The sequence below is a fragment of the Pantherophis guttatus genome, chromosome 5, assembly GCF_059756535.1.
Source record: "Pantherophis guttatus breed Tessera chromosome 5, ASM5975653v1, whole genome shotgun sequence".
In the NCBI taxonomy this organism is placed as follows: domain Eukaryota; kingdom Metazoa; phylum Chordata; class Lepidosauria; order Squamata; family Colubridae; genus Pantherophis; species Pantherophis guttatus.
Genome location: NC_142067.1, coordinates 31,162,006 through 31,187,583, shown reverse-complemented (window position 1 = coordinate 31,187,583; position 25,578 = coordinate 31,162,006). Strand labels below are relative to the sequence as shown.

At 36.5% G+C, this 25,578-nt stretch overlaps 1 protein-coding gene across 18 annotated transcripts in view; it reads right to left on the bottom strand.

The window, feature by feature from the left end:
- The window catches only part of ZBTB20 (zinc finger and BTB domain containing 20), a 531,250-nt gene that overhangs the window by 95,116 nt on the left and 410,556 nt on the right, over positions 1-25,578 (bottom strand). Inside the window, exon 1 of one of the 18 annotated variants that reach the window (XM_087894813.1) lies at positions 2,705-3,176. The exons of 16 other annotated variants lie outside the window; for them this stretch is intronic. The gene's annotated coding sequence lies outside the window, so the exon portion shown is untranslated. Of the gene's footprint in view, positions 1-1,703; positions 2,276-2,704; positions 3,177-25,578 lie in introns of those variants that run through there. One more of the 18 variants, XM_087894814.1, reaches the window with a different exon arrangement.

Below are 25,578 nucleotides of genomic sequence, written 5' to 3'. Positions count from 1 at the left end.
TATGTAAACATATGAATATGTACACTTAAAAAAAGGCAATGTAAGCCCACACCTATATGAACTAAATTTGGGCAGTTAGCTTAAATCAAACTAGGGAATGAAATTGTTTTGCCTTTATGTGAAGCACATAAAAAAGTAAAGGAAAGCGAAGATTACACATAGGCAGAAACACAGAAGGGAGCAGGGAAAAGAGAATTAAAGGAAAACAGGCCCATTCTGCTAACAGGAGCCCAGCTAAAGTCATATGATATCTAAAAGCGCAGGACATGTCGCCAGGAGCTGGAAAGGATTGCTTGAAGGAAGAAAGAGCCAGTGTGTTCCTGCTCAAAGAGCTTTTCTTTCCGTTTTCTTTTTTTTTTCTCCTTCATCTGTTTCCCTCTCTTTTCTTCTCTACTGTGAATGCCTTAGTCTTAGGTTAGATTCAAAAAAAATCTCAGAAAAAAACTATTCTCTTTCTTCCTTTTCTGCGTGCAGGTATCTGATGAAAGATTACTCTTAGTGAGAAGGGGGTTATATAGATTTTGGCACTGACTATCCCTCCCTTCTGTTGCTACTTCTGAGATTCCAGATAGAAAATAGACATATTTTCTACATAACAAAATAAAGCTAACAAAAGAATAAAAAAGGCAGAAAATGTAAATAAGCTTCCTATTAATAAAGAAGTTCAAAGGTATTACTTTTTTTATTATATTTTAATGTAAAACAATAAATATGGAAATATTGCAATTTGGTATTTAATTTTATTTTCATGAAGATAATTGCAAATAATGCCGTTAGAAGTTACTTAATTTCTACTATTTTTAGAAAGCCAAATATATTAGCTTCCAGTATTTCTGAATTTGACTTTTCTTTTCACAAAATATTTCAGGTTCATTCATGAAGAGTCCTAAGAGTAGGGAGGGTTCCTAAGGTAATTTATATTTACATGGTGTAGCTAGTTTCACTTTTATTGTTGCAATAAAGTTATTGCAGCATTGTAGTAGTAAAATTACAACTTATCTTTCAACCTCATGTGTACACATATTTCCTCAAAAAAAATATCTATTAAGTATGTGAGATTCCAAAATGTGCAGAAAATGTAACTTCTCTTTAAAGAAAAAGATATTACTAGTAATATTATCAGCCTTTGTATTGTAAAACAATTTCTACAATTACTTCATATTTTTCATCTATTTAAAATTATATTTAACACAATGATAGCGATCACATACTCCTACTTGCTGTACTAAACTGCTATTTTTCCTATTAGAAATGGGTATTAGTAGGAATGACTTTCATTAAAAGCAACTCCTTTTGAGCTTATAAATGTTCCGAAGCTTGCATGGTTGAAATATATCTAATAGCATGAAAAACTATTGGTCTATTTTTTTTGACTAATAGATCATTTGATTCATTATCTTATATTACTAACCAAAGTAATGCTGTTTACGTAGACATCCAAATACATATTTTAATATATACAAAATATAATGTGTGCCCAAAACATGTAATATAAATATAACCAGGTGCAAAAGTGACAAGTAGATAGCAAAACAATTTACAATTCTGAAAAGACTTGCAAACCTTTTTATTCAGAAGCAGACAAACCATACACACGTTCCTTCCATACAGTACTAAGTTTTGAAGGCCAGGTGGCCAAAAGTGGAAGAATTTCCCATTCACATCCTAATTTTGCTTAATTGAATCTTTCCTATTCCCCTTACCTCTATTGCCCAGGTAAAATGCCTTGAGAAGTAGAAAAAAAGAAAACAGGGAGGAAGGAAGAGAAAAGGCAGAGAACAGCCTAACTTTTATGTAAGGAACCCCCATCAGGTAAAAGTTAGCAAAGCAACAGCTACATTTAAAAAAAAAAAAACACGTTATTTTGAAAAGGGCTAACAGGGAAAAAAAATGAAACTATTTCCTCCTTTTTTGCATTACGAAGTGGGGGAAAATCCTTTTTCTTTTTTCTTCTTTTGGTGCTGCTACGGATTCTTTTCTGTTCGAAAGGAGAGGGAGGACCTTAAAAACAGAGGGGGGAACATCTTAAGCGTCAAGCTCGCAGTCCCCTCTTTTCCTTTGTAAAGAACTCTTTGTTCTCTACTGAAAATGCTGGAGGAAGGAGAGAGAGAGAGAGGAAAAAAAAATCGCCGGGCAGCGACTCCCTGAAACAAGTGCAAAACACTTAGAGGCTTTTGGGCTGGCTAGGAGCCAAGAACCCTCCCGCTGTCTGGTTAGGAAAAGAGGAAAAAGAGAGGGGAGAGAGAGGCAGAGCGCGCGAGAGAGCGGGAAGCGCGGGGGGGGGGGGAGAGAGAAAGAGAAACATTGGCGCTTCCTTTAATAGACATAGGAAGCGGGATTTTTTTTTTTTTTTTGAAAACTGGCGGTCAAGCGTTAAGTAACTCCCCGCCTAAATCCACCTGCTCAGAATGAACTTGGGTAACCCCTTGGGGGGGGGGGAGGTTTGCCTGAAGAGAACCACCTACTCCAGACTCTTTTTTCCCCTCCGCCGCTGCTGCCCTGCTCCCATTCTTCTTGCTCCCGTCACACCAATGCCCACGGCTCTTCTTCTCTCTCTCCCCCCCCCCACCCTCGCAGCAATAACAAACACACAAAAATGCACGCTCGCTCCATCTCCTCAAAAAAAGAAGAAGAAAAGATAAAAGAAAAGGCGCCTTTCCTCTCGGTTGCGACGCGATGATAAGGGGTAGCGAACATCTCATACCTGGTGTGAATGCTAATCAGCCAGGAGTTCTTCTTTTCCCCAAGACAGGGAACTGTATCCTTCCAAATTTATTAGAACCTCCTCCACTGCCTCTTTCAAAAACCTCCTTTGTCACCCTCTTCCCAAGTCCTGATAGACTTTTTTTTTTTTAAATAAAAAAAATGGCTTCGGAGCTCCTTCTATTCTTGATATTGATTCTCTCTCTCTCTTTCTGTCTCCCCCCACCCCTCCTCCTTTCTCCTGTCTCTGTCTCTTCTGAGTGGTCTATTGATAAGTCCCCAGAGGCACTGGGTCAGCCTGCCCGTAGGAAACCAGACACAATGCACAAATCTCCGAGTGCCATTCTGCCATCAGCAAGCAGACCACGTTTAGGAGAGAAGAGGAAAAACACACACACACATACACACACACACACACAACAGTAGAGCAAAAGACTCTGTGTGTGAGTGTGTTTGTGAGTGAGTGAGTGAGTGTGTGCGTGTGTGTGTGTGTGTAAGAGAGAGAGAGAGAAAGACTGATTGGAACAGGAGGGAGTGAGAGAGCGATACTGCCAGTCAGGTTAATCATCCCTACTTTAATTAGCTGTTCGGCTTAGACATAAAACAATTGAATTTGAATGATCTGTCAGTGGGCTCGGCTGAACCAAAAGGGAAACGAGAATATTACAAAAAAGCTGTTGGTGGATTCTGATAAGCTAGACTGGAAATCCTCAAAGGGTAACTATTAAAACTTGCACAAAACAAAAAGTATAAATACAAATAAAATTATACCATAAGCTAATTCCCTAACTGCTGTAGATCCCCATCTTTCTCTGTGCCCCCCTTTACCTATGTTAGATGTAGATTCAATGCAAACATATAAATTCTAAAGATATTCAGATCTGTAAGTTGGCCAAGGAGAGAGGGGGGGGGGCTAATGTAGCCAATATTTTAAAAATAAAATTTACAAAAACTTTTCTGAATTTTCCTCTACAAAAAAAATTCAACACTATCAAATGCATATACCTAAATTATGGTGGGCTACAATCACAATAAAATAGCAGGGCCTCCTTTACTAGAAGGAATCAGATGGTCATTACTTAGTGTATTTCTGGAGGCTAAAACAATAAAGACTGGAAACAGTGCTTGTTTCACTTCTTCCTGAAACATAGCAGCCCTGCTCAGTAAGACCAAAGGCCCATCTTAGATAGCATCTACTCGCCATCTAGTTCTTGCACCTTGTGGTTGTTATGACTGATATATTTACTCAGTACAAAATCAGAATAAATTCAGTAGATTATCACTATTGCTGCCAATTGGACATTCCTTCTTGATACAAGTAGGCAACTCCAGGAAAGTGACTTTTGTTTCACACAGTGGAGAGAAAAATAAAATGCTTCCTCTTCACATATAATACCAATCTTGTTACTCCAATCCATAGACACATAACACAGCATAACAAGTGCTACTAGACCCTTTGCCTCCCGAAAAAAGTATTTATTGGTGGAAAAGAACCAGCTGCTTAGAGTTTGATTTTTCACTTAAGAGACAGAGCACTAGGGGAAAATTAGACAATAAAAGAAATTTGTGTCATCTTGTCCTACTTTTGGTTTCCATTTCCTTAATTGTTAGGAAATAGTGGCACTATATATTTTGGAATCATTGTTCATATGGTGAAAGGCCAATTGTCTTGTAGCTCCTTGTTTACAAAAATTCACAAATACAGGGAAAGGGATTTAAAACAATTGCGATGAAACCAGTGGAGTTCATTTATAATTGCCCCATATCTTTGTGAGTTGCTTGCAATTTTTTTTTAAATAAAGGGATAAGGATTATGTTTTCCACACCCTCCATTTGGTGGTCCCAACCTGGATCAGTTCACCATTGTTTTCACCCAATTGACAATTACTCTGGGAACAAAGAGCTGAATAGCAGCACATTCTGGCCCATTCTACTGGCCAGGAGACCGAGAACTATCAATTGCTATTTAAGCAAGAAGACTTAACATGGAAAAATCACCATAGCCCATCTAAATAAAAATGCACTTTATAATTTACCATTCTGGTCAATCTCTTACTATGCGCGACTTCTTTTTTAGTTAGTAAATTTATAGATATTATAACCTACCTTCTCAATATCTATTCACTTAAGCAAAGCAAACCATAGAATTAAAAAAGAGCAAAGTCTATGGTAATAAGTAGATAAGGGTTCATGAGTTCTATAGACTGAAAGGCAATGCTATGTAGTATGAATAAGCAATTTGTTATACTACAGAAAATCTTTCAGAAAAGTGGAAAATTCTTACTTTAAAAAAAGAAAAAACAGGTGCAGAATAATTTATTCATTCAGACCTTGGATGCAATCTGAGGTACAAATGGATTACTCTTGGTGATAAGACATCTTACTGAAGTGTGCTGCACAGCAAGCAGGTGAAATATTTATGACACCTGCCATAAATTGTACCTGAAACAGGGAAACATGTAACATGCTATTGCAAAGCCTGCTATTTGTATGTTTTATGATATATAGGCAAGATTCCATTTAATATGTTAATACCAATATGATACTGATAAATGCTACAAAAATATTTTTGTACCTACAGTTTATTATTAAGCTTCTGCTTCCTATCATTATCAGTTCAAATAAATTACGCTCAAGAAATGCAATACATTAATATTCTGAATAATGTTATGAAAATTATCTTAATTCTATAAATTTCAAATTCAGTAAATATCAGCCATAAATAAATAAATGCACTGAATTTATAAACAGTAATTCTGTGAAAATCAGTTTACAAAATATAATTGTACATGATAATACAAATCATTATGATCAGTTAAGAATCAATAAATATTTATTATATGGTTGCCTCTCTCGTAGAAATAACCTGAGATTACAACAAAAACCACAACATGAAACCCATGGTACCCAAGATAAAAACAGTTAAATCTCAGTCACAAAAACAAAACACAACAAACAACAGCACTGCTCATCTAACCTATTGGCCCAGGTTTACAGAACTTTGTGAAAGTGTAACAGGCTCAGGGCCATTCAAATTTTCCAGGAATTCTCAGATTTCCCTATGTTTAATAATGCATAGGGCATAATTAATTACACTCTTTTAAAAATACACAAACCAGCATTAAAGTTTAGTTAAAATGGTCAATCATTCTTATTTGCCCTACTCAAATGCTGAGACTCACGCAGCCTCAATGGGCAGAAAGATATACAATACACTGCTTCCCGTACTCTCAGTTTATAATACGGTCCCTCTTTTACTCTTATAATTTCTAAAACAGATGAAGACACAGAACATAGCTTCCTTACAGAACTGAAACCATAGTGAGGCATGTATGGGAAAAGGTACTCTTCCATGTGGTTTCCAGATGTTTAGGATTTTAATCACAGAAATCAACATTCTGAGTTACAGTAAACTAACTTACCCAAAAAACATTTTGAACTGAACTTGGAAGTAAAAGCAATCAACACAATTTAACTGTATTCCTATTAAATAGTGAACCACAGTACTCAGTACTCAGTTTCAGCTTTTATAACATCTCCAAAAGTTGTTCGGTATAGAATATAATGGACCTATCCAAGCAGGATATTACTAAATAAGTAAAGGACATACCCATGTACAACTAGCAAACAAAATCCCAAACTACTACAAAACTCAGGAACTCTATCAAGCAGTAAAACTTTAATCTCCAAAGACTGTGCTGCACTGGTTTTGAATTGAAGTAATCACTGTACTCAATATAAGAAATCAGCTACTATTCTTGAATCTGAGGAAACAGATAATTATTATTGTGTCCTAAAAGTTGCATAAAAATATGTAAACATATCTGAGAAGAGTTGATACTCCAACAAGTGACAAGAATGACAATTTCTCCATGTTGCTCTTGAGGTTGATCCAATTACTAGAAGTAGAGCCTCCAGCTCCGATTCTGTCTCTTAGTATCCCCAAGGCATTCAAGACATTGAGGGTTCTTAGAGAACAAGCAGGACCTACTCTCTTGTGTAACTCCAGATACAGATCACTGACCAGGCCAACTAAAGCAATTTCAGTACAGACCTCTGACTGAAATCGGTCTACAAAATTATATAATGTTTTGAATCCATGGTTTAAGTACTTATAAATTGAATAGATGAAAGTAGAAAACTGTTTTCTCAGGAGAAAATTTCAGTGAATGTAATCAAAGTTATCCATTGCATCTCTAATTTTCTCTCTAACTGGACATCTCATTTTAGGCATAGAAAAAAAGGAAGAAAGGAGATTTCATTCTACCAACAGAGGAGATCTTTGCTCCTCAAAATTTCAATTATGGAGGTCAGGACTTCCATGTTCCTATAGAGTACACATTTATCACTTTTTGGAAATATATATTAATTACATGATGGTTGCTAAAATAGAATTTATAGCTCTTTATATTCAAACAATAATATTTTAATTGTATCCAACAAAAATATAAGCTTCAAATTCTTATGGAATGCACCAATATTGTCTGTACGTTTATTACAAAATATTTGTTAAAAACTTTTGATAATTAGAATAACCAAAATTGAACACTTATTGTCTCACATGGCAATACCCAGAAGTATTGTCTCACATGGCAATATTCAGAACTCTGAACAGGATCCATACCCAAAATGGTGTCTGCCAGGATCATTGTTTAAGTGGGGTCTTGTCTCTACCCTTCAGCGTGACTATGGTGCTCCTTGACAAAATATCCATCACATTGTGTCCAAATGTCCATCAATGTCTGTTTTTTTTCAATATAGACCACGCTGTCCTTGAATGTCTGGGTGGACTGGATATTAACATTTGAACTACTATAAATCCATGTATTTGCCATATGCTAAATAAATAAATAAACAAACCCATAAGTACGGTAATTTCATTAATAAAGAAGTGCTGTGAAAAGCTATTCAGTGAGCCAAACATTCCAGTACTTTAAGTGAAAGCAGAAATTGCATACTAATGATTTAACTGAAGTTTTTCTAATCAATATCAATATTTTAAGCAGATAAATATGATAGTCAAATCAAAAGATACCAGCATATGCAACAATTTCAGTGTTTTAGTACAGAATAATATAAATTATGAACAATTCTTTTTATTATGTTTTATTTTTATTTTTAGTTGATATTTTTCATTGTGCTAAGCCACTTTGAATAGTCCCTACACAGAAAAGACTGGGCTACATTTAATAAATTAAAAAAATATTTATTCACTTAAATTTAATCCTTTTTTAAATTCATTGAGTACTATAGTCAATAATAATATTTTTTATGTTTTTAACAAGTAATCATCAGAAAAAGCATATGCTTCTTTAGATGTTGGGTTTGACAAATATGCATGTTTTATCAACTCCCTTTCTTCAATCTATGAATCTTATCATAAGTAAAGTCATCTAAGTTTACAGCTATCACTACATGTTGTAGTAATGACTCTTTTAACATTAACTATGGTCAGTGCGAAGCACTGTTCTTTGTCTCTTATAAATTATGTGTGTATTTTATCCAGCTCTATTTTCTTCCAAACAATTAGAACTTGCAGTTCCAGATGTGAAAATATCATAGATTACTATAAAGAAATTTCAACACTGACATTTTTATTTTAATGCTTATATAACTTGCCTTTCCCACAGCAGTCACATAAAGAGTTGACAAGTGAGTTTGGATCCACTAGCATCCCAAAAACATTTTCTGACTAGTTATACAACTTTGTCCCCGGTGTGTATATGCTTTGACCTGGGTCTTTTCTCTCTGTCAGCCAGGGCCATATGCAATATGTGGCATGGACTACTTCCATCTTGTCCTTCCTGGGTGTCAGGATTTTCTGTTTTGGCACTGACAGCTGCAAGCCAGCAAGACACTTGCCAGAATCCAGTGAGATACAAACCCAGTACTTTTTAGCAATATATTAAGACAACAATTATAAACATAGTCTCAAGGTTTGCACAAGCCAAGGCCAGGAATCCAACAAAAAAGCAACAAATCCATTGTCCATATACATTGGATGTATATATATATATATTGAGAGAGAGAGCCAAAAGATGCAGTGAGGTGGAATCCAGAGTTTGCAGGACAAGATCTCAGAGCTAAGGCTAAAAAAGAAGTTGGCATTTTCTTTCAGGGATGGAGGCTAATAAATATTCACATTAGGCCAAACTTTCACCCAAATGTACAACTAAGGCAGATTACATGATAGACCCTATTCTCCTGTTATCTGCTTTTGGCCAGTTGATATTAGACCTCTGCTGTTGTATCTTTTAAGCATATCTCTGCTTAGGGTCTTGATGATTGAACTTCAGAGTCTGAAAGACTCTCAGTGGATGCAGCAAAAAATCCTGGGAGCTTGCTAGATCTGGCCTAGCTAGAATACAGTCATAAGTTTCCACACTGCTGAAATAGTATTTTTCCGTCTATAAGATGCCCCCATGAATAGGACGCCCCCCCACACACACACACTTTTCTTACCGAAAATTCAGAAATCAATATTTTAAACATTAAATAGAAGACATTTATTTTGCAGAGTAAGAGATACCGGTACTGGTGTTGTTTTTTTCCTGACATTTTTATGGCCTCAGAATGCTTCAACATTACCACTCCCTGTCGCATCTGGACACCAGCTACATGCTCTCCATAGCATCAGCTGATGTCAATTACATAAGGTTCACAATTGGAGGAAACCTGTTAGCTTCTCTCTGTAATTGGAAGTTTTGCTCGTGAGGCTAGTTTGTAATATCAGCAGTTTCACAACCATGGTTCTCTTCTTGGCCCCCTGTGTATAAGATGTCCCTTCATTTTTAGGTAAATATTTTTAAGAAAAAGTATTGTCTTATACACAGAAAAATACAGTAATCCTCCCTTAGATGTCCTTAGCTATGCTTCTGTTGCTCATCTTTATCTACCTCTTTATTGAAAGAGAAGTTTGGCAGGGTCATTACACAAAATTTTGCAAGTGCTATTCTTCCTGTTTTCCTGCCTTTCAACTTTAGTTCTAGAGATGTTGTTTCATGCCTTGGTTGCATTTAGACAAAATGCAAAGGCCTCCTTGGGGGTGGTTTATTATGGGCTTGTTAATGACAGGTTATACAAGCTCATGTGTCTTGTCCATTCTGAATAAAATCTTGAAATGGCAACATGATGTTGGTCTTCTCCTGGTCAGCGGCCAACAAGACAAACAATCCCATGTAGGATTCTTACATGAATGACTTCAGGACCCATGATTTTTACAGTATAGCTTCTTAAGATGTCTTTGGATATAAACATTTAATTTAACTATTCTAATTTTTTCCTTGAGGAAGCAATCAGGACAGATATTTATCCTGTATCTTTAATATATGAATTTGTTCAGAAAGAATTTGTTCAGTTTCTCTACAATCTCCACATACTCCCAAAAATTCCATTCTACTCCATTATTATCTAATGGCCCAATTTCTTCCTTGATCTTGCATTAGTAAGATATCTATGGAACATAAGTGTTCCATAGATATTCAGGATGCAAAGATATGTTGAAAAATAATTTACATTTTTTCAATATGAAAGGTATTCAAAGAGCAAATACTAGTATAGAAAGGAAAATACTCTCAACTAGCAGCTTCAAATGAATTTTTTTTATGGAGAATAAAAGTAAATTGAGATATGAAAGAAGTCAGCTATTTTAAAAGTCCAAATTTATCCAGCAAATATGTGGAAATTAACTCTAAATTCTTTCCAATAAATTTTGTTCACTATAGCTTTTGAACTTTGTAGCTTGTAAAATTAGCAATTAAAAGTGTCAACACACTAATATCTATTAATATATTGTTTACAATGAAAAAATCCTTAACTTTTGGGTTCCAACTTCTAATGGAAGATCTATTAATCCAAGAAATCAGTCTTTTCTTAAAGTGATGCTATTATTGAATTACCAGCTATATTCTATGAGGCTTCACAACATCTATATAATCTTGCATTTAAAATAAAATATCAGTGGGGAAACACATTAAGAATATTAGGCTATAAAATCACATTTTATGACATCAAAAACTAATATAATATATAATTATCATCTTCATAGACCCAAGGGAACCCTAGAAAGGTATATGTAATAATGCTGACCTGCTTGGATTCTTCAGAAAATTGTATTCAGGAGTACATTGACTTAACCCTTGAAGTAATATACAGCCATCATGAATAGTAGATATTGACAGACTAAACCTATTGTTTTTTTAAAATTCTTTTTAAAAGGGTTAAAGTAAGCTTCATCATATCTTGCAGAAATGAAGCCCATACTTTATGTAAAATATGAAGAATTGTATCTCAAATCTCACTCCATTCATGAGTCCCGTTTCTCAAAACAGGGAAAATATATTCCAATGCCTTTTATTAGATGACCTTAAAGCCACTACAAATCTTGATCGGAACAGAAGTAGATTCTAATTTCCTTCCACTAATATTGAACCCATTAACTGTTTTCATGCAAGTAGCTAAAATATTTTCTTCATTTCATTTTTTTCCAGAAAAGATGGGCATCAAACAACTTCTATTTTCTATCATTGGAGGATTGAACATATTCTTTGTCTGATACAGATCCTTTAAATCTTTTTATATCTTTCACAAAATACTGAAAATGGATGAGCAAGTCAATCAGAAGCTAGCCAATCAGAAAGGAAGTATGCCAAACAGACAAAATCACCAGTGTTTTGGGCAGCTAAATGGTTATTCATGCTTTTAGTCATGAAATCTCCAGCTCAGAAATACTGGATTTTTCATATTCATTATTGGCAGTCATAAAAAAAATACAAAAAATGAATCTGTTTGAGTGTTGCACAGAAACAGATGCATTTTTTTTTTTACTCTACTGGTAAAAATGACAAAATCTTGCATCTCCTTCTACACAGAAAAATCTGCTGAAAGATTCAAATCAGTCTAAGGCTAAAATTCATTGAATTTTAAAATTTTGACAAATATTACAAGTCACTGAGAACAGAATGATATAACATGAGGTAATAATTCAGATATGTACACATGAGTTTGTTCATCCCAAAATGCAAGGCTAAATGTCTATTTGAGATAGTATTAACTTGACTGCAGAGTTGTAAACAGTAATTTCCGAAGAACTAAAAAAGAAGAAAATCTGTTTCAGGAAAAATGGCTGTCTTTGATAGGATACATGAAAACGAACGTTGTCTCACCTGAACGTCCATTTTCGGGGCTCTGCGGCTACACTCCATAGATGGGTTACTTCCTCACATTCTGACATCAACTGAGTGGACTTTAAATTTATTTCTCCCTTTCTCCATGCTCTGGCCATGCCCCTTTGTCCCATGATTCCTCAGTTTTAAACGAAGGTGCAGCACAGTAAACATGGAACTGTCCAAAGAACAATAACTGGAACAAACCCCAGAATGCCTGAAAAAAAACGGAACAGAGCAGGAAGCCCAAACCGAATAAAGAAAAATGGGGGGGAATGGAGTGTAGCTGCAGCGCCCCGAAAATGGATGTTCAGGTGAGACAATGTCCGTTATCCAGAGTGCTGCATCTACACTCCATAGCTGGGATATACCCAAGCCTAAACCACAGGGGCAGGAAGCTGACTGCTCCCAGAAGCCGAGGCCGAGATGATCGACTGCAACACCCTCCTTCCGAAAGACGCCTCCGAAGAAGCATACGAGTCAATTTGATAATGTTGGATGAAGGGGTACAAGGAAGTCCACGTGGCCGCCCGACAGATGTCCAACACTGATGCTTGAGTTGCCCACGCCGCCGATGTTGCGGGTGGAATGAGGTAGGATACTGCCCGGAAGGGGCCTTGCCTGAAGCTCATAGGCGGATGAAATACAGGCGTTAATCCAGTGCCCACTATGGACGAGGAAACCTTTTGTCCCATGAAGGCAGGGTGAAATGAGACGAGGAGGGCCGCCGTCTTTCTAAAGGAGGCTGTTCGACGAAGATAGCGAGGAAGTGCACGGCAGACATCCAGCGTGTGCCAGAGGACCTCCCGGTGATGTTTAGGGGAAGGGCAGAAGTCAGGAAGGATGATCTCCTGGGCCCAATGGAACGACAAGTTCACCTTGGGGGTGAACGCCGGATCAAGTCTAAGTACCACCGTGTTGGGCCGAAAGATGCACAGATCTTTCCTAACAGATAAGGCAGAGAGCTCTGAGATCCTCCGGGCTGAGGTAATGGCCAGGAGGAAGGCAACCTTGAGGGAAAGAAATTTCAATGAAACAGAGGCCAAAGGCTCAAATGGCGGTGCGGTCAGAGCTTGGAGAACAAGTGGAAGATCCCAAGAGGGATATCGGTGCACTGTGGGAGGACGCAAATTGGTGGCCCCATGCAGGAATCCCCAGATCCAGGGGTGATGAGACAGAGATTGATAAGGTTGACAAGAAAGGACCGTTGATAGGGCAGCGGTCTGACGCCTCAAGGTGGCTGGGGACAAGCCTTTGTCAAAGCCCTCCTGCAGAAACTCGAGAATATCTTGGATAACCGCCGAAGTCAGATCGACATGGTGTCCCGAACACCAGAGACAAAATGCTCACCAAGTCGCTTGGTACAGCCGAGTCATTGACGGCCGCCTGGAGGCTGGGATCGTGCCAATTACCTTGTCAGAAAGTCGATCTCTCTTCAGGATGACCCATTCAAATGCCAGAGGGCCAACTGGAGCCACTGAGGCTCTGGATGACAGATGGCCCCTCGCGCCTTGGCCCTGGGCGGGCTCTCTTCCCACTCGAGGTCGGAAGAAAGGGACGAGTCCGCCATGGCGGTATAAAGGCCTTCTGGTAGTCCTGTTGGTTTTTTTTTTAAAACAGGAAGGGGCGCCAGACAAAGACAGGTGGGACTAAGGATCCCCAAAGTTCGACCACCAGCACACAAAGTCAGCCCAAAGGCCCTCCAAAGACTTTCAGACTGTTCCTCATTAGGGAGCAGTGAAGGAGACTCAAGGTGTGACAAGATGCACAGTCCGGCCAGCCAGTAATCATGCAGAGGCACCTCAGAAGGTGTGGGGCACCTAGAGCTCCTGCTAGGTAGGGGGCTCCTAGAACAAGCCAGGGAACTCCCCTCCCCTCAACGCCGCCAATTCACGGAGTGGATGGCACACATAATGGCGGGTGAGGCAATCGGGCGACCAAAATGGCGGCCGCAACCATCACAGTAAAATGGTGGACTCACGTTGCCTAGACCTCGCTGCTGAGGCCTGGAGCCGAGCAGGACCGCTCCGCCGGTTGTCGCTGTCCTTGTCCCGTTGTAATTGGCGGTGCCCACAGTAGCAACTGACGGGACAGCCACCAAATTAGAGCCCGCAGTGAATATAACGGAGCGAACACGAAACTTGTGTAACCGCTCGGATGCCTCCTTTGCAATGCCGAGCCTCTGAGCGCCAATCTGAGGTGGTGGGGACCGTGACGGCGAGCCACCTAGCCCACGCACACACCGGCGGCAACAAGTTGAGCCGGATCCGCCCCGAGGGGTCAGAGTCCGGCTGCTGTCTTCACGCCGAGGCACGGGACGGCCTGGAGCCTCCAGACGCATCACCGCATTCACACAGCTGACTGTCGGCTCAAACAAACAGAAATCTTCCGCTCTCCACCATGAACAAAGGAAAAAAATAAATCAAAAATAACCAAGTTACCTAAGAGAACTAAGAAATAGAAAGAATTTCAGCACAGAGAAAAATTCCACCTCAGTCTGTCAGCAACTGAGTTGCTGAGACTGAGGAATCATGCGACAAAGGGGCGTGGCCAGAGCACAAAGAAAGGGAGAAATAAATTTAAAGTCCACTCAGTTGATGTCAGAACGTGAGCTATGGAGTGAAGACGCAGTGCTCTGGAAAGTGTTTAGCTAGCAATTATGAATATTTCATTTGAGTATGTGTGTGTTTTACTTTAATCTATTCATTTTGATTATGGTCTCAACGCAATTTCAGTATTTTACATCTGGTATGTGGAAATGATCTGGGGAGATAGGAAAAAGAGCCACAGACTGGCCAACTGACATGTGAAAGATTTCTCATTCAACAGAAGGAGGTGGGTGAGTGGAGAGACATTTTAGAATGGACCTCCTTAATTTTCCAAAGAAAGGAGGGGAGAAATATTTTCAACCTTGCAAGTTTCTGTTAAAGTAACTTTACAATAGAGTTACTGATATCTTTACAATAGAGTCCTGGTTCTGCTTCTTGTCTAGACTACTTTGAAGAGTGACAATATCAGAACTGCTTCAGTGTTCATAATCAGTCAATAACATGTGATCTCCTCAGAACCTTATATTGCCTTGTATATTTTTTCTATTGGAGGTTCTTCTCAAATTCTATCTGTGTTTTAAAAGGCTCTATATTTTTGTCTTCTTGGTCACTGAATGTTTTACACATGGCTATTTAAAACTAAAAGGAAATGTTTACTTTTTTCTTTTAAAAATGTATTCTATTCATCTATTGTGAGATTATTATTTCTCTACAAAGAAACATGGGGAGGAGCAATTGATTTTCTAGTTACATGACTCAATTCAGCAGGAAATGACTTTATACTTTATTTTTTTTTCTAATTCATGTGTTATCTTATTTTAAATTTCTACAAACTAACACAGAGTGAGAGAGCCACTTCAAAATCACATCAGTACCATGTGGTTACTAACTTTCAAATATCACACTATGGCTTTATATGACCTTAACTAATATAAAGGTCAGCATGGTGGCTCAGCAGAGAAGATGCTAAACTTGTAGGCAGAAAGCTGGCAGCCCAGATTTGAAATCCAAGTGACATGCAATGGGATGAGCTCCTGTCCTTGCCCCAGCTCCTGCCAACCTAGCAGGAGCTAGGCATGCAAATATAAGTAGATAAATAGGTGGAAGGTAACAGTGCTCTGTGACATCATGCTGGCCCCATGATTGCAGAAATGTCTTGAGATAACGCTGGCTCAATGGCCTTGAAACAGAGATGAGCACTGTTTCTATAATTTGTTTGTTTGTTTGTTTATTTAGTTTGTCAAACATGTATAAGATAACAGATATAAATATAAACATGATTATGAATACAGGAAATGGGTATGAATAAATGGGGACAGTAGGACAGAGACGGTAGGCATGTTGGTGCTCTTATGCACGCCCCTTACAGACCTCTTAGGAATGGGGTGAGTTCACAGTAGACAGTCTAAGGTTAAAGTTATGGGAGTTTGGGGATGTAACAACAATATAATCAGCAATTATAGTGAATTAAAATCTGGTAAAAGGTAAAAAATTTACCTTTTAAAAACCAATATCAAATGAGACTATGGAAAAATAAAATAAAATGTGTGTGAAGCCAAACCTTTAGACTCTACTTCTTCAGAACTTCATTACATTTCTGCCATACCCCCCACCATATATTTGTTTGTTTCAGTCTTTCAAAAAAGTATGCTTTCAGTTACATACACTGATGTATTCTCTAACACCAAAGAAAAACCTCCTGACTTTTCTATGATTAGGTATAGATTTTTTTTGTCTTGATTGATGTTTTAACATTATTTGGAACTTGTGGACTGTAAAGATTGATCATAGGTTCAAAACTGGACCTTTTTTTTTGACCTTGTGCTTTGGCCACATATTCCTATGCTAAATAATGTTCTAATTTCACATTGATCAACCATCGATTTATGTCCAAGTGGAGGACTTACCAAATCAGATAACATTTTTTTATTAATTAGTGTTCAATATATTAAATTCTACATTTAACAAATAAATGAATAAATAGCCTAAGCTATAATTAGTATTTTACATTATAACTTCAATAGTTGTACATTGATTCATTTTATGAAAACAAAATTAAAAATTAATAGATTATCCAAATTCACATAAGATAGTAAATTGCAGTTAGGTTAAATGGCATCAAATACTTCCAAATTTCTTATTATGGCTATGCTTAGTGCAAAAACCAGATCTAAGGCTTGCACAGGCTCCCTTTTTTACACTGAGCCATGGACTAGTATTTTTGTACAGTGTGTATGTATATTGTTGCAGTATACATTAGAACAATTTCTTGAAAGATAAAGAGAAGAAAAAGTACTATACTGTCTTTGTTCAAGAAGAATATCATTGTATAAAACAGGTCAGAGAATTGCATAGGACAGATAACATAGGAAAGATAAAAAAGTAAACTTCAGAAATAACATATAGTCAGTTCTGGAATGAAATGTAATCTTCCTTTGAGGTATTTATGTAGCTGATGCAAAGGATATCTTTGGCCGCTACAAACCAAACATAGGGTCATTTCATAAGGGTTTGATACCTACATTTCTAATAACACCCGCATCCCCACTCTCCACTTCTGAAAAGAAATGGCTAGCTTTATATAGTACTTTAAAAAATAAATGACCACTGATATTCCTTTTCTGATCTGACTTTCAAGAACCAAATGATTTAACAGGAGTAACACTTCACTTAACAAACTCAGCAAGTTTCCAGAAAGCAAATGCTTCTACAGCAAGTGGCTCTATCCATATATTTATCTTAAAGTCTTTCCAACATTTAACCTAGATGTCTTAAGTTTATCCTGAAAAGCAGTATAATTTAGCCAAAGAAGACCTATGAGTTGTTGAAAGTGGAATTTCTAATCAGCCCGAAGGAGACTACTGTCAGCGTAATCAACATTTATTTTAGCTGATAAAATAAATGTCATTATTTTGTTTCAGATAAAGTTACTGTTCTGAAGAAGCAAATCAGCTTTCTTTGGGAACTGCACTGTATTTTTGGAGCAAGACTAATGAAACAGTATTATTCCCTTAAATTAAAATTAATCTAGTTAAAGTTCTTATGACTCCATTTTTCAAGTTAATATTTTAAAGGAGTCAGTTAGCACAAAGCATTCCTCTTTCTTTTTACAGAAAAACAACATTTATATAACTTTTTAAAGTTTTCCAAAGAGAAAGAAAATGTACGTTTGTAACCATTGGTCATAGTAAGGCATAATGGGGCACTGTGTTTGCAAATCACAGTTTTTTATAAATTAGTCCTTGACTTACAACTCTAATTGAATCTGGGATTATGGCAGTAAATCATGCTGGTCGATAAGTGGGTCATCACATGACCGGTTCTGATTTTATAACCTTTTTTGCTGTGGTTGTTAAAATGATGCAATGATCATAAAGTGATCACATTAACATTTTCAATTTCAAGTATTAACATTTTCAATTTCAATTATTAAGACTCACGGAACAATAATTTGTTTTCTGAGTTGTGGTATGAAGGAACAGCTCTATTTTTTCTGGTACTCCCCACCTGCTATTAATTAAAAATAATAATAAAACTGACAGACTTCCTAATGATGTGTTTTGTTATGTCTAGTTTGATCTGTGAAACTGTGTAAGTTAAAAACCATATGACTGTGAATCAAACAGCCTGAGGAATCAAAAGTGGAAGAAGGTATCACCTTACTGACAGCTTCAGCTGTAAGACTTGTGCATATTTGTTGCTTGTATCTTAACAAGAGTGGAAATCATTTGGGCTCTGTGTGGCAAGAAAGTAAGAGCAGATCAAGGACAGAATGTACTTTATATGAGGGGGGAAATGCATTAGTCCCTTTCTACATTCCGGTACTGAAATGTTCTGTTCCCTGCTGCCCCTGCCAATCCCTTATACCAATCTTCAGATGCTTATATGCCTGTCCTCTACAGTCTGAATGTACCAGGCAACAGAGGTGGAACAGAGCAAGGCATTGTGTGGAATCATGGAAACAACTATTCTCCTCTGAAGTTTCTTCTAAGGGATACTAAGAGGCAGTTAGTTTACTGGATTGAGTTCCCAAAATCCAGCATAGGGCATAGCTATATGGCTGTCATCAGTCCAGCCAACGCCTGACTTCCACTGCCATTCTTTTGCTCAGGTCAGCCCCTATCCTCTTGCTTGTTAAGGCTGTTTGCAGGTAACTGAATCATATGGAAAATCAAATTGACCTGCCACCATAAATCTTTTGCCATTGCCTGGAGCCAAGTTACTAATGAGCCAAGCAACAGGAAGCCATGTATTTTCATCCTTTCATCCCATTTTTTTTTTCTTCCATGCTGTCCTGTTTGATTCACAGAGACTGCTGGGATAAGTCCTTGTAGTTATATTGGTAAGGTTTTTTAGAAGTGGTTTACCATTGACCTGTCCTAGGGCTGAGACGAGCCCAAGGCCACACAACCGGCTTTGTGATTAGAACTCAGGCTTTCCCGGTTTCTAGCCTGATGCCTTAACCAAACTATACCAAGCTGGCTCTACGTGCCATTAAAAGCTTGCTATGCCTGGAGATAAAGATAGAGGCAAAGGAGAGTAACTGTTTGAGAGTGTGAATGGGATTGAGCTTTAGACATTATTATAGTTTTGTAGCATTTGGGATTACACAACAAACTAGTTTTCAGAAGTGGGCCTAGATACTCAAGTATCACAACTCTATAGCTCTTTAGAGCAGGATAGTGTTTATTTACTTATTTAATTAATTTATATAGTTGCCCATCTCACCAGAAGTTACTCTGGGCAGTGTACATCAAACATTGCACAATTGCCCCTTACAGCTGCAGTGGAATCCTAAGAAGTGTTTGATGTAAGGAGTTATAGACAAGTGCCCTGTTCTGTCTTTGGATATGAAACTTACTGTTACTAGTACTCAATTTTACACCACTGAAGGACTTAAGTTATTGGATGGTTTAAAAATATAACAAGACTCTTGCAGCCTTCATAAAGATCACAGGAACTTAGGTTTAAAATGAAAAAAAAAATGTTTCAATGTCACTTTAAAAATGGAATATCATTCTTAAATTTCAAATAACATAAAGAGCTAATATGCGGTTTGGGCACAGTTATAGAACTGTGGGATGTAATAAATCAGGTATGTTATGAAAACAAATGTGTGCTTGGTTAAAGTTTAAGTATTGTATATTTTAGATTGTAAGAAGTTTCAGGCTGAACTCTCATGGCAAGTCTGACTGGCAAAAGAGAAATGATTTGTCCAGACAGTCAGATCTGCAGAAAGATGCCTTTCTTTAGGAAGCTCATTTATCAGGTCTGTAGACCTTCTTTTTTTTTCAATCCCAATTTAAGAGTTGAGTTGGGCATTTTTATTTTATGGTTATTTTTTAAAAATCATCATGTATCTCTATTTATTTATAGATAAATATATAAGTACTTGTATTTATGTGTTTACATATTTAATATCTAATGTTTCGTATAAGTATGAATATGCTTTACATTTGATGATGTCAGCTATGTTGAATATTCTGTGATTTAAAGGAATATAAATGCAATGCAAACAGATATGACAGATGAGAAAAATAATTGACAATGAGAAGGAGGTTGTATCATTAGAGGTTTGGAAACAGCCATTTAAATACTAATATCCTGAATCCTGACAAATGAGCCTGCTGAAAAGCCAGGAGGGGTTTTGGTGCCAGGCTTTTCAGGGTTTCAATTCAAAGAGTAGCAGTGTCAAAGTAATGGGGACAGGTATTGATGAATACGTTACAGGTATTCTTCATTTAGCAACTGCCTCATTTAATGACTGCTCACAGTTATAATGGTAGTTATGACCAGTCCTTGCATTTATAACCTTCACAGGTCTATAATGGAAAGCAAACCTGAAATTAGATCATAACCACAATTGTGGTTTATGACCAAGTTGCCAGTGCTAATTATGGTTGCTAAACAAAGACTAACTCTGGCTGATAAGAAATATGGAAGGATGCTCCCTACTACATGCAATAAAAAATCCCTTAGATCAGGGTTGTCAAACTTGTGGCCCGTGGGCCGGTTGCATCATGCACTAGCCACACCCACACCCAGTTTAGTGAAGGGGGGAAAAGTCACAATACGTCATGTGATGCCGCCATGATGACACAAGTTTGACAACCCTGCCTTAGATAAATGTCTTCTCTTGTCAGATTTGCAACAATAAAGTATGAAGATGGCTAGATAGTGTGTGATATATATGAATGGCAACAAATTAAAATGTTTCTATTTCAACAAACTCCATTTTGAGATTATAACCCATTCAACTTGCTTGAAATATTCTACTTGCTATTTGAAATAGTGATTTTTATAGTATCAAAAATTGATATAATGATGTAGCAGAGATACTAAAGTATTGAACTATGAACCAAAAATTTCCTAGTTCAAATGTAATATTTCACAATAAAACTGGTTACAAATTTAACAATTAATTATTCACAAACCTGCCTTTAGCAGCTATTCTTATACATGTCTTCCTTGATTTCTGAGTAGTTTAAGTAATGAATACTTTAAAAGATAAAATTGTCTGTATTTGCTTAATTCTATAGATCCATATGTAAATATGTCAACCGCACAATCTAGATTAAATTAAATTCGATGACTGTATGCTAAAGATTTGGACCGGTACTATTGGGTTTCATAAAATCAGGAAAGGTTTCTGACCTAGCTTTCATGAGAGACTATTTGATGCAATGATGAAGACACCAAGTTAGAAACCAGGAAAGCAACTTCTGCCTTAAGCACAAAGGTTACTCTTTCTCGCCCTAGAAGTAAGCAATGGCAAACCACTTCTGAAATCTTGCAATAAAACTGTAGGGAATTGTCCAGGCAGCTAGCAGGAGTCAACAATGATTTGAGATAATAAAAACAACAACAACAATAATAAACAAAAATACCCTAAGCTTAGTTGAAGAGGAACCTGAAAATGCTACGAAATAAGACAATCCCAACTAAACTAATCAAGATAATTTGTCAGAACTGTAAACTGATGTCTGGGCAAGCTACATTTTCGAATGAAAGAAATTTGCTTCCTTTAATGCCAATTTTGAAAGAAAAAATGCATTCTGACTCCAGCTATTTTCCTGGTCTTTTCAACAATTTTTGAGATCTCTAACCATACAATTTTTCTAGAAAGACTTTCTGTTCTGGATGATTCAGAGAGCTGTATATAACAGTTTGTCTTGTCAAATGTTTGATTTCAGAAAACTGGGTTGGCAGACTATTGCTTATCACAAAGTAAAAATTTACACATAATAAGGATGAGCAAAAATTTCTTATCCTAATCCATACCTGTCTGTCTATTACAATAAATTTAGAGCAATGTGATTGCCCAGAAGAAAAAAGAAATGATACAAACAGACAGACAGACAGACAGACAGTCAGTCAGTCCAAATAAAACTATTGTTGTAGTTATCTAATGACAACTAAGTTGGAAAGGCAGACAATAACAAAGGGACAGGACAAAGAAAAAATAACAGCAGCAGCAACAACATAATATAAAATAGTCACTACTTCAGCTTTACCAGTGTGAAAACAGGTACTCATCATTACTTAATTTGCAACATTTCAAAAGTGTTTCTTATGTTAAAGGATTTTTTTCCCATTTTAATATGACATTTTGGGGAAGTTTTATAATGAAATTAATTCATTTGTTTTTAAATCATGCAACTATGTGGAACTGTTTCCAGCTGTTAGATTTTCCATAATCTATTTTTCTTTTTTAAACATACTCAGCTAATTAAGAAGTGACTGTGTTTTAAAATGTCAGGTATGACATATATATATAGCTGTGAAAGAGAAGTAATAGCAGTGACTCTGGCACATTTGAAAGTTATTTTTTAAAAAAAACAAATAAATTAGCATTTTCAAAGAGGAGTTGCCATTTCAATAACATAGCTCAAAGTTGGATTTTTTTTTAAAAAAAAATAGCAACGTACATTTTATTAATGCACTGCAGAAGTATATGTAACTAATAATCAGCTGAAGGAAGTTGATATGAAAGAAATATCAAATATATTCACTACAAAATCTCTGATCTGTCTATATGTTTAAGAAGTGGAATCATTAGATGAAATGAGTGGAGACACTCAGAGTAATTTAAAAACATGAAAAAAATGTTTGTGATGTTCCAGACTTATTATTTTTGTTAGCCATAAAGCTATAGTCTATGCATATAATATCAGCACATCAAACATCTTGGATTGCCAACAATGTACACCTACATGTTATCAAGTCCTGCTTTGCCAAGTTTGCTTTATGTAGCCAAGGTGTCCATAGGCTGAGAGACTTTCATCAAAGTATGATGTCTTAATGTATAAAAAGGGCAGGCTATAATGCATTTATCATTTGCTTCCCTTGAACTGCCTTGTGGATTAAAAAAGAATACCGTGTTTCCCCGAAAATAAGACCCTGTCTTATATTTTTTTTAACTCCGAAATAAGCACTTGGCCTTATTTTCGGGAAGGTCTCATTATTTTGGGGTGTGTGGAGCAAGATGTCTTACCTGATTTCCAGTTCTGAGTTTATATATTTTGGGGGAGGGCTTATTTTCGGGATGAGGCTTATTTTAGTGCATGCACTCAAAATCCCGATTGGGCTTATTATCAGGGGATGTCTTATTTTTGGGGAAACAGGGTATTTGTTTTACTGAGTGAAAATTCAAGACTCTAAATACCAGAATCAGTTAATGGCCACTTTAAAGGACACATGTCTGAAACTTCCATACAAGTCACATTTAGAATGCAGCTTTGAAGAATCTTCACTCCTTTATTTTCCAGACCACTCGCAAGATACTCTACTAGAGCAATGTATGTTCCCATTTTGTACTTCCTCCAGATAATACATATGCTGAGCAATTTGGGGAAGTTGAGAGGAAGCAACAAGCTAGTAGTATAAAATTGAATCTTTACAGGAGAATTTCAGATACTTACCACTGAATCTTAGGTAGGTAAGAGGTGACTATGAAGTAACAAGCTCAGACAGAACTAATAGGGTATTTGCTGGAGAATGAATGTGAATCATTTTGGGTCCTGAATTTCAAGTTTACCTAAATGTTCTCAGATGGACTTTTAATTCCAACATCCTTATTCCATTATGTTTTTTTTTAAACCAAAAATAATAGAATTTAGAAATAAATGTTATATAATGACTAAAATAAATCATTTCTGATTTAATACTACCATTTATTGTCCAGTACACACACCACATGCTGAATAATTGTAAATAATGGACCTTAAAACCTTAGAACAGGGTTATCAAATTCTCAGCCCACGGGCTGGATGCGTCACGTGCTAACCACGCCCATGCCTGATTTAGCGAAGGGGGAAAAGTCCTGATACATCACATGACATTGACGTGACGACGTGAGTTTGACATCCCTGCCTTAGAGATTTTATGTTATGATAAATGAATTAAGTAAACTTTTTATTTAATAAATATTCTTCCCCATGTTTTTACTTTATTATGTATGAAGTATGACACTGTACCGTTTCTAAAATAAAAGTTATAAGAGCTATCTTTTGTCTTAATGTAGAATTGGTTAAATTAGTTTTCCTCAACTTTATTTTTAATCAACCTGCAAAATGTTTTCCCCCAAAAAGCTCACAAAATAAATAAACCTTACAGAATGTTATGTGCTCTGTTATTCCCAGCCTCAGCAACAAGACAAAAGAGGGAGACTTTGTTATTTGCTAGCTGTTAATAATCAAGAGAAGATCTGCCAGACAAGCTCTTGGAGAGCTCTGCCTGTCTGGGCCAGGTAGATGCTGCAATACACAAAGGACTTCATCAGAGAAGAAAAAGCATTCACGGACAAAGATTCAGCTTCTTTAATTAAGATTTTCATTGCTGATACATGAATTAAGGTTTTACAACTGCGTGTATTCAAATACTCATGTGCAGGTAGATATTTTTGATTCTGTCTTAAATGCAGGCTTCTCTACAAACACACTCCAGCCAAAGCTAAGAATCATGCTTGCCTGTTAGTTACTAACATGGAATGAGCTATTAAATAGTAATTTAAATTGTCTGTTAACAAAGATATTAACCCCTTTACAGATAGGAGGAAAACAAGCCACTGATGAATTTGATGATCTCATACATTTTCTTTAATAAAAAATCTAGTATAGAAGGAAAGGGTCAATAATACAAAAGCCACCTTTAAGAACTTTTATGTGCAAAACAGCTGTATGCTTACCATGTTTGAAAGTAAGAAAACATTTAGAGAACTGCTATATTTGATTTTCTGTAGCATGATTTTTTTTAAAATTGATAGTGATGTTGATCACATGGTTGAGTGTTCTACCAACTGTGGCTTACATGTATCTTAAATGAATCACATTTCTTACATGTTCCTTACATGAATCACTTATTCTGTGATTTGTGACTCTGTTCCAGTGATCAGTCATTGAGTCTGTCCTGATTTGGCTTGATATGAAAAATAATTACCCTCAATGAATCAATCTGCACCTGATTCTTTTTTCCTTTCCCTACAAATGGATTTTTGTTTTCTTTCTTCTCTTAAATTCTTTTTAGGTTAGAGATATAATTTTACTTGGACTTTTTTCTTTCATGATGTAATATTCTCATGTAATATTGCAATATTTAATTGCAATTGTACTTTATTGATTTGTCAGTTGAGAAGTGTGATATTTCTATAACTTGTGCTCATGTCTCTTTTCAACGATTCCAACCTCCTTTATATTAACAGAGTTGGAAGGACCTTGGAGGTCTTCTAGTCTAACCCCCTGGTCATAATTTGTATGTCGTTACTTTGTTTTTTCTCTTTGCATTGTTCTTACTACATCTAAAATAATTTGACTTTTAAACTTCCACTCCACTCCCTCATCCTGTTTTTTTTTTTCTTAATCGTTTTGTGGATATGTTTCAAGGGCAAATTGCTAATCTGAGGAAAGATGGGATTCCACACTTAACAAGCAATGCTTTGCATAAGTCTAGTTTATATCTGAAGTTACAACTGCAATGTATAAAGTGGGCAGAAACATAAAATTTTCATCACATTATTGCTGCATACAAAGAGCAAATATTGTGCATGTGATGTGATAAACTAGTAAATCTCTTCCTTGTCTTTCAAGATAATGTTGAACTTATTCATAACCTGATATTTCTAGACACAATCACAAAAACCATTATTAGAAATGGTTAAGCAACTG